Source organism: Rhinopithecus roxellana, chromosome 3, assembly GCF_007565055.1.
Source record: "Rhinopithecus roxellana isolate Shanxi Qingling chromosome 3, ASM756505v1, whole genome shotgun sequence".
Taxonomy (NCBI): domain Eukaryota; kingdom Metazoa; phylum Chordata; class Mammalia; order Primates; family Cercopithecidae; genus Rhinopithecus; species Rhinopithecus roxellana.
In genome coordinates this window covers 34,390,502-34,397,559 of record NC_044551.1, presented here as the reverse complement: position 1 = coordinate 34,397,559, position 7,058 = coordinate 34,390,502, and positions in this window count along the sequence as shown.

The following is a 7,058-nucleotide window of genomic DNA, read 5'->3' as shown; positions in this document are numbered from 1 at the left end:
TTTAGTCCTTGCTGTCCCTTGGAAGGGCTAAGAAACCTTGGGCAAGTCCCTTCTCTGTAAGCTGAGGGAAGAGGACCAGATACAATATGAATTCCTCCCGGTTCTGACACTTGAGCTGTGCCCAGCGTCGGTCCGCCCCACCCTCCCTGACACACAGCGTTTAAAGGCCCGGGCGCCTCCGCCTTGTGACTCCAATGCACGTGGTACTCGGTCCCCCAGTGGGCGGAAAACTAAGGGGTGGCCTTATTGTGAATGAATATCAAGCAATAACCGCAGGGTTGAGGCTTCAGACAGAAGTCACTATGGTGACCAAAGCCGAACGAAAGAGTGCAGGCTCCAAGAGCCCTCCAAGGTCTCCTGCCTTTCATTCCAGAGCTCTGCCGGGCTCCCTGCACCGCGAGCTCCGCTAAGTGCCTCAAGGTCACGGGAACAAAGAAAGGACAACTAAATTGGCTTCATCTGTTCCCTTCCTAGTCCGCATCCACAGAGCTGGATGGAGTGGGCTAGGTCTGGGCTGAATTCGGATTTGAATACAGGAGCCCGCTCATACGGAAGGTGGTTGCCTCTCAAGGTTCCCAGGCCAGGGGTGGGTGGGCGGGGGTGGGAGCCGCACCATCTCCATTGCCACGCCACAAAGACAGCCAAGACCCAGGCCTCGCCTCCGCTGGAGGAGGAAGGCGCCTTATGAATCATTTAAAGTCCATGAAAAACTCTCCTGGGACTTGCTTTTCGCCTTCACCCAGCAGAGATACCAGGGCAAGAAAAGAATGTGTCCTGACCCAAAGGAGAACAAAATGTCCAGGCTGGTGGAGCTCTGGCTTCTCATCTGGGAACTCTCTTGTCTCTCCAACCCATCAGATCCTGGGGAACCCAGTCACGCCTGTTTTTCTGCACACCCTGTCTAGAAAACCCACATTTGGGATCTTCCTATTACAAGGCGACCCAGGCCCTATTTTATTCACTTATTTATGTGTGTATTTGCCAAAAAAGCAATTCGAAGATTCCCCCCTAAGAAATACATGTTCACTGTAGAAAATTTAGAAAATTAGGATAATTGAGACATGTAGATGGCCAAAAAGAAAAGCAACTCCACATTAATCCTACCACCTAGAAATAACCATTTACTTATTTGGTCATTTATTTATAAATTCTATGAATTATTTTTATTTTGAGACAGGGTCTCACTCACTGCTCCCTGCAGCCTCGAGCCCCATGCTCAAGCAGTCCTCCTACCTCAGTCTACCAAGTTGCTGGGACTACAGGCATGAACCACTGTGCTGGGCCTACAAATATATGTATGTGTATTTTGAGACGGCGTCTCGCTCTGTAACCCAGGCTGGAATGCAATGGTGTGATCTCAGCTCACTGCAACCTCCGCCTCCCGGGTTCAAGTGATTCTCCTGCCTCAGCCTCCCAAGTAGCTGGGACTACAGGAATGTTCCACCACACCCAGCTCATTTTTGTATTTTTAGTAGAGATGGGTTTTCACCATGTTGGCCAGGTTGGCCTTGAATTCCTGACCTCAGGTGATCCAGCCACCTTGGCCTCCCAAAGTGCTGAGATTACAGGCTTGAGCCACCATGCCTGGCATTTTTTTTTTTTTTTTTTTTTTTTTGACACATAGTTTCACTCTGACACCCAGGCTGGAGTGCATTGGTATAGTCTCGGCTCACTGCAACCTCCGCCTGCTGGGTTCAAGCAATTCTCCTGCCTCAGCCTCCTGAGTAGCTGGGATTACGGGCATGTGCCACCACCCCTGGCTAATTTTTGTATTTTTAGTACAGACGGGGTTTCACCATGTTGGCTAGGCTGGTCTTGAACTCCTGACCTCAAGTCGTCTGCCCACCTTGGCCTCAAAGTGCTGGGATTACAGGCATGAGCCACCATGCCCAGCCTCCTACAAATATTTTTTTTGAAGGCCTATCATATGCAAGGCACTGTACTAGGAATGGAAGTACAGAGATGAACAAGGCAGGTCTCACAAAGATTTTTTTCTATATAGAACTGTTCACACATACCTTCCTAAAAAATCTCTGCTGTTCTAAAACTAAACAAGTACAAATAAGGTAGAGAATAGGAATTTGGTATAAAATTGAACCAAAGCAACTTAGAGCTAAATATTCTGGTCATTTTGTGTTTGTCTATATAGTCGAAGGAACAACTGGAGGTAAACATGGAAATAGCTGCTTGGGAGTGAATGGCTATGAAGTAAATGCTAAGGCCAGTGCCTGGGCCCCAGTTCCTGGATCAGAATTTACATTGGCTGGACCAGATGATGTCCACACTCCTACACAGGCCTCCAGACCCTTGAAGAAGATAATGAGAAAAGTTACTGGCTCACGCGTGTGATCTAATTTAACACAAACCTCACAGCAACTATTTGAAGTAGAAATGACTATTATATTACTTGATTCCCCCAAGCTCATCTGGTGGCTGTCTCTGCCTGGCACATAGTAAGTGCTCATAAATCGTTGGATTAATGTTGGCTCTTATTATGGAGACTGTCCTTAGTATTGAGATTTACCTTTGTAATATGATGGCTCTTTCACCTGTGGTGTAAAGTGAGAATCTGTTATCAGAAGCAGGTGGTAAGGGATGTGTGGTATCCATATAGAGCAGGAAGTTTTATTTATTTATTTATTTATTTGAGATGGAGTTTTGCCTTGTTGCCCAGGCGGGAGTGCAATGTCGTGATCTGGGCTCACCACAACCACTGCCTCCTGGGTTCAAGCAGTTCTCCTGCCTCAGCCTCCCAAGCAGCTGGGATTACATGCACCCACCACCACACCTGGCTAATTTTTGTATTTTTAGGAGAGATGGGGTTTCACCATGTTGGCCAGGCTGGTCTCAAACTCCTGATCTGAGGTGATCCACCTGCCTCAGCCTCCCAGAGTGCTGGGATTACAGGCATCAGTCACTGTGCCTGGCCCATCTGAAATGTTTTGTTTTAATTTCTTCAAACTTTTAAGTTGTGTGATATCAGTTTCTGAAATTGCTGTCAGTGATCCCTGCTTGTTCGTATACATGCCCTCGAGGAATCCTCTCTCCTTGTAAATAGCTGGACCTGGTGACTTGCTTCTGAACAAAGTACAGCAAAAGTGCTGGGATGCCTCTTCCAAGATCAGATGACAAAATACTGTGACTTCTTTCTTGCTTACACCAATTTTTCCTCTGGCTCTTCTTGTATGCTTACTCTGATAAAGCAAGTTGCATGTTTTGAGCTGTCCTGTGAAGCAGATCTATGTGGCAATTAGTTGAGGGCAGCCTCTGGTTAACAGTCACCAAGGAACTGAATCCTATAAATCAGGGGTGTCCAATCTTTTGGCTTCCCTGGACCACACTGGAAGAAGAAGAATTGGGCTACACATAAAATACACTAGGCCAACAATAGCTAAAGAACAAAACAAAACCAAAAAAAAAAAAAAAAAAAAAAAAAAAAAACAAAAACAAAAAACGCAAAAAATCTCATAATGGCCGGGCGCGGTGGCTCAAGCCTGTAATCCCAGCACTTTGGGAGGCCGAGACGGGCGGATCACGAGGTCAGGAGATCGAGACCATCCTGGCTAACACGGTGAAACCCCGTCTCTACTAAAAAAATACAAAAAACTAGCCGGGCGAGGTGGCGGGCGCCTGTAGTCCCAGCTACTCGGGAGGCTGAGGCAGGAGAATGGCGTAAACCCGGGAGGCGGAGTTTGCAGTGAGCTGAGATCTGGCCACTCCACTCCAGCCACAGAGCGAGACTCCTCAAAAAAAAAAAAAAAATCTCATAATGTTTTAGGAAAGTTTGCGAATTTGTATTAGGCTGCATGTGGCCCATGGGCCACTGGCTGAACAAGCTTGCTGTAGATGAAAATGTGAGTGACCTTGGAAATGGACTTTCAAAATACATATGCCCAAATATATATATTTTGGAAGAAATTTATCGTAAGGAATTGGATCACTTGATTGTGGAGGCTGAGAAGTTGCAAAAACTGCCATGTGCAAGCTGGGGACCCAAGAAAGCCTGGTGTTATTCCAGTCCAGGTCCAAATGCCTGAGAATCTGGGAAGCCGATGATGTACATCCCAGTCCAAGGACAGGAGAAGACTAATGTTCCAGCTCCAATAGGCAGGAAGGCAGGCAGCAGAAGGAGTGAATTCCTCCTTCCTCTGCCTTTTGCTTTATTCAGCCTCTCAACAGATTGGATGATGCCCATCCACATTGCTGAGGGCCATCCACTTTACTGAGTCCACTGATTCAAATGCTAATCTCATCTAGAAACATCCTCTCAACACCCCAGAAATATGGTTTAATCTGGGTGCCCTTTGGCTCAGTCAAACTGGTACATAAAATTAATCATCATATGGACCCTTCCCTAGTTAAGCTTTCAGATGAAACTACACCCCCCAGCTGACACCTTGATTTGTAGCCTTGTAAGAGACTGAAAGAGAGGACTTAGTTAAGCCTTGCCTGAGTTTCTCACCCTGAGACATGGTGATGAAATAAATGTATGTTGTTAAGACACTAAGACCACTAGCAGGTATAGATAACTGATATCAATTTAATTACAGAAAAGTACATATAAGTGCAGAGCTTGATGAATTATTACAAGCTGAACATACCTGTGTATCCAGTGCCCAGATCAAGAATGAGAAAGTATCAGAACCCCAGAAAACACCACTCATATTCTCTTTCAGTCACTAGCTATGTTGCTCCCCCTCATCTCCTATCAAGAGTAATCCCCAGGCAGGGTGCCATGGCTCACATCTGTAATCCTAGCACTTTGGGAGGCCAAGGCGGGTGGATCACGAGGTCAGGAGATTGAGACCATCCTGGCTAACATGGTGAAACCCCATCTCTACTAAAAAATACAAAAAATTAGCTGGGTGTGGTGGCGGGCGCCTGGCCTGTAGTCCCAGCTACTAGGGAGACTGAGGCAGGAGAATGGCATGAACCCAGGAGGCGGAGCTTGCAGTGAGCCGAGATAGCGCCTGGGCAGCAGAGTGAAACTCCGTCTCAAAAAAAATAAAAATAAAAATAAAAATAAAAAAAGAGTAACCCCATTCTGACTTCAAACAGCATAAATTTGTTTTGTTTGTACCATATATAAATAATATTGGTCAGGTACAGTGAGTGGCTCATGTCTGTAATCCTAGCACTTGGGAGGCCAAGGTGGGCAGATCACTTGCAGTCAGGAATTCAAGACCAGCCTGGCCAACATGGTGGAACCGTGTTCCTACTAAAAATACAAAATACAAAAATTAGCCAGACTTGGTGGCAAGTGCCTATAATCCCAGCTACTCGGGAGGCTGAGGGATGAGAATTACCCGAACCCAGGGGTGGAGGTTGCAGTGAGCTGAGATCACACCACTGCACTCCAAACTGGGTGACAGAGCAAGACTCTGTCTCAAAAAAAAAAAAAAAAAACATATAATATGCACAAAATAACTTTTTAGCAGATTCTCAGAGAGATCCCCCATTCATGATACATTGAGAACTACTGACTGACGTGCGCACACACACACACACACACACACACACAGAGGCAGAGATGACGAATGACATAATTGTCAGTAGTTATCCATCACAGCCTTGGTCTGGGAGCAGGTGATCTAATTCTAGAGGAGAATTTTTTTTTTTTTTTTGAGACAGAGTCTTGCTCTGTTGCCCAGGCTGGAGTGCAATGGTGTGATCTTGGCTCACTGCAACCTCTGCCTCCCGGGTTTAAGTGATTCTCCCACCTCAGCCTCCCAAGTAGCTGGGATTACAGGCATCCACCACAACGCCAGGCTAATTTTTGTATTTTTATTAGAGACAAAGTTTCACTTTGTTAGCCAGACTGGTCTCAAACTCCTGACCTCAGGTGATCCACCCGCCTTGGCCTCCCAAAGTGTTGGGATTATAGGCGTGAGCCACCACGCCTGGCCTAGAAGAGAAATATTTATTATCTCATCAGAAATAGGCCCAGAACAGGAGGAGCAATCCACTTAGCCCCTATGGTTTGATGGCCATGTTCTCCATGTTATCTTTTGTCTATAACTCTATTTCCTGAGAAACCAGGCCCAGAGAAAACCACTAAGCCATATTTAGCCACAGTTATTTCTCTCCAGGGACCAATACCCTGTGTTTGGGTTTTTACTCAGGCTTATTCAAGTTTGGTTATTGAGGATCAGCACCCCTTGAGTATGATCAACCACAGATACGAGAATAAGAATGAGTTTTTGGACTTAGTTGCTAACAACTATTGAACTATTTTTACTATAATTGAAGGTCTACGCTAAACAGTTTATATATGTTACATAAATAAAAAAGCAGACCAGGCTGGGCGCAGTAGCTCATGCCTATAACCCCAGCACTTTGGGAGGCCAAGGTGGGCGGATGGGTGGATCACCTGAGGTCAGGACTCTGAGACCAGCCTGGCCAACATGGAGAAACCCCATCTCTACTAAGAGTACAAAAATTAACTGTGCATGGTGGCGGGCACCTGTAACCCCAGATACTTGGGAGGCTGGGGTGTGAGAATCACTTGAACCTGGGAGGTGGAGGTTACAGTGAGCTGAGATCATGCCACTGCATTCCAGCCTGGGTGACAGAGTGACACTGTCTCAAAAGAAAAAAAAAAAGAGAGAGAGAGAGAAAGAAAAGAAAAATACAGACCGGGTGCAGTGACTTATGCCTGTAATCCCAGCACTTTGGGAGACTGAGGTGAGCAGATCACTTGAGGTCAGGAGTCTGAGACCAGCCTGGCCAACATGGTAAAACCCCATCTCTACTAAAAATAAAAAAAATTAGCTGAGCATGGTGGTGGGTGCCTGTAATTCCAGCTACTCTGGTAGCTGAGGCATGAGAATTGCTTGAACCTGGGAGGTAGAGGTTGCAGTGAGCTGAGATTGCACCACTGCACTCCAGCCTGGGCGACAGAGCAAGACTCAGCCTTGAAAAACAAAACAAACCCCCCCCCCCCAGCAAACTCTATTGGTAAGTAGTTATTATTACGATGTTTTACAAATGAAGAAATAGGTTAAGCAATTTGCCTAAGATCATGCTCAGATCATACAGGTAGTCAGAGGATGACTGGG